The 3,364-nt window shown below is 59.7% G+C and overlaps 1 protein-coding gene across 3 annotated transcripts in view; it reads left to right on the forward strand.

Moving 5' to 3' along the window:
* The window catches only part of PALD1 (phosphatase domain containing, paladin 1), an 86,709-nt gene that overhangs the window by 854 nt on the left and 82,491 nt on the right, over window positions 1-3,364 (forward strand). The gene's annotated exons all lie outside the window — the stretch shown is intronic.

The raw sequence follows: 3,364 nt of genomic DNA on the forward strand, positions 1-3,364 counted from the left end.
GCTGCTCCGACCACCCACTCAGCATCCCCGGGAGCTCGGCCTCTCGGGGCTCCCGGGAAGGAGGGGAGAGGAGATGGGCCCCCACCCAGACTCGCACGGGATTGGTGCCGGGAGGGAGCGGGACGGCGCACACTAAACTGTGAGCGGGTCCCGGGTCGTTTTGTTTGTCGCGCTCTGGGCTAACCTCTCTCCCGGGGTTTTCCTTGCTCCCGGTTAGACGTGGGCTGGCAACACCTCCACCTTCACCGCTAGAGCTGGGGGTGGCCCCTGCGCTGGGCTTCCCGCGTCGTGGCGGGCAGGGAGGGAAGCTGTCTCCTGATCCACACTTGGGGTCCCCCGGGCTCATATGCTGGGGGCTTGAGGCCTGTGGAAGGGGGAGAGCCCAGAGGTACCAGTGGGCACAAGCTTTGATTCGGAGCCACTCTGGTCCTCGCCCTCTGCCAGTCTGGGGCTCCCAAGAGAGCCACCCCCACCTGCCAGGAAGCAGAGGATGGTGTGGGGCAGACCTGCTGCCTCCTGGAAAGCGGCCAGGGTGGCTGGAACGTGGTCTCTTTCACGGGGAGTCAGAGGTGGAAGAAGGAAGACATCTCACTGCTTTCATCCAGCTTCTGGGGTTCTTTACCTTCCCAACCAGCGGCCCAGCCACAAACCCCTGGCTTTTCTGCAGAGCAACCTGACCCAGCGACCAAGTGCCTCTTACAGCCAGGCTCGGGGCCCTGCCTGGGAGGGTGGCAGTGTGGGAGGAGGTGGAGGGTTGTGTCCTCTGGTGGCTCAGCCCCATTGGGGAAGATAAGGCAGAAACCAGTGTGCTGATACGGGACTTCCATACCAGCCCCGGACTAGTAATGACAGTGTAAATGCTAAGAGGCCACACACGATTCATTGCTAACTGAGTGACAGGCTGCTTCAGGGAGGAGATGGGGGCGGGAATCCAGTTCTCTTGCAATCATGCAAGTTACGCTTAAAACATTCTGGCCCCATACCCATCCTTCCTACTTACCTGCTAGTAATGAGGCCCTCCCCAGCCCTCACAGGGACAGGGGCAGCAGGAGGGCTCAGGCATCCCCTTCATATGCATATGTTCCTCCATCCCCCTCCCACGTGTTTTTTCCCCCTGCTGGTAGATTTCTGAAGAAACTCTTTGGACTTCTGGGGTCAGGCTGAGCACCGGCCTCTCCCAGCTGCCCTGGGACCTTTGAGGTTTGGGGTCTAGATCCAGCCTTATTGGAGGTTCAGGGGCCAGCCGGGAGGAAGTCCTCACTTCCTTTCTTAAGAGCCTCTATTGCTGGGGGCTGGGGATGAGGTGGGAGGAGGCCCTGAACCAGACACTGTTTCCTGTGAGTGCAGACAGGCACTCTATTACTGGCCATGGGTGCTGGGGTTGGGGTGTTGGAGGTGGGTGGGCTGGGCAGGGCTGGCTTGAGGTGGGAGGTACCCGGGGCAGCGCTGACCTCACGTCTGAGGTTCTGTTGTGTCTGGGGCTCTGCCCTCCCCCAACATCCCTGGCACGTTTCTGCTTTTCTGGAAGACTTTGCGGAGGTGGCAGTGTGCTTGTGCCCGCAGCCTTGGGCGCTGTTGTAGGAGTGGGAGTTGCTGAGCTCACCCCGCAGCCTTGGCCAGCACGGTGAGCACTAGGGTGAACATGCCCACCCACTCCGAACAGGTGGCACACGCAGGGTCACTCGGGCACAGGTGGGGAATGCTGTGTGAGCAGAGATGTATGTGTATGCAGGTTTGTAGTGCGTGGGCAGACAGACACTGGATAGAGACATGACGACAGACAGGAAGACGATGGAGGTGGGCAAGATGTGTATAGGGGCAGACAGTGTGAACACAGAAACATGGGCCACAGATCCTACGTAGACAGATCTGCTCCTTCACTGGGATTTGCACCCCCCCCCCCAATACACACACATGGGAGGCACATGTGTAAGTGTGCAGACATTTGGGCTACCCACATGGATGTGAGCTGACATTCATGGGCACAAGACATGGCTGAAGCCACATAGAAGTGGCTTGAGTACCTGGGCAGACATGGAGGTGGCTATGGGCTCCGTGGGGAGACAGACACCTGTACCTGCTGAGTCACCTGACAGCAGAGGCCAGGACCCCACAGAGGTGGGTACTGAGATGCAGACTGAGGTGGGGACCGCTCAGTTGTCCCGTGACCCCATGTGGCAGCAATGTTCGGAACTGGTCCTGCTTGGGGTGATGGTGCAGGTGCTTTGTGGGGTGGCTTCATCTCTAGATCCCCACTCGGATTTGAAGACCCCAGAGGGTTCAGTATTCCCTGTCTGGCTCTGAGAATCATTTGACCTAGTAACAGGGCTGGGTGCATACCTTAGCATGAGCAGGGCTCCCTGAACCTTTGAGTCTCATCTTTCCTGAGTCTCCAGAAGAGAGGCTGTGTCCTGGGCCTGCGGGGGGGTGGGGGGGTGGGGCGACAGGGATCTGAATGGGGACTCTCCTTCTGAGCCCAAGCTGAGGGTGCCTGGCATGGAAGGGACCATCCTGGTAGGGAGAGAGTGTAGCCATGCTTAGGGTCCTTGATGAAACCGTTGTTCTCCCATGTGGACTGCACCTCCCTGGGCTCGGGCAGGGAGGGGGCCTCCTACCTCTGGCTCCCATCTGCCCACCCTGGAGACTGGGAGCCAGCCCAGAGTCCAGATACAGCTTGACATGAACTCGCTGTATGACCCTGGGCAAATTACTTAATGTCTTAAATAACTCACTTAAAATGAAACTCGTTATTAAAAAGTGGGGCCAGTGACCCAGCCCTTGGGGGTGCTGTGAGGGTTAAATGGCAGACAACCTGGGGAACGCATGTGGTCCAGGGTCTGGCACCGCGTCTCAGTCAGTGGAGCTTTGATGGTGAGCCTGGGCCAGGACTGCAGAGCTGCCCCAGCAGTCAGGTGCCCGGCCCTGGGAAGGCTGGGCATGCAGGCACTGCTTGTTGGAAAGCTGCAGGGCTTTGTCCTCACCCCGGCCCACCAGCCACTCCTGAGCTCTGCGGGACCTCCACGCAGGGTCGGGAAATGGCAGACAGGGCCTGCTGCCTTCTGGGCCTCCGGGAGGGGAGCCAGTGGTTTGCTAAGAATATCCCCAAATCATGGCTCTGCCTCCCAGTGGGCAGCCGCGCACCTCCCTGGTCCGGGGCCAAGGAACTTGCAGATGGGCCTTTTATGTTTCCTGTAACTGGCACTCAGAATGGGGATGGGCCTGGAAGCGGCAGGCTCGGTTCGGGGGGACGGGGGTGGCATTGCTGCTCTCCCCAGGGCTTTGGCTGGAACTGAGGAGAGAAGGTTCCTCTTCCACTAAGAACTTGTCCTGACAACGACCCCCCCCGCCCCACCCCCCCGAGCCT

The sequence above is a fragment of the Myotis davidii genome, unplaced genomic scaffold (genome assembly GCF_000327345.1).
Source record: "Myotis davidii unplaced genomic scaffold, ASM32734v1 scaffold134, whole genome shotgun sequence".
NCBI classification, from domain to species: domain Eukaryota; kingdom Metazoa; phylum Chordata; class Mammalia; order Chiroptera; family Vespertilionidae; genus Myotis; species Myotis davidii.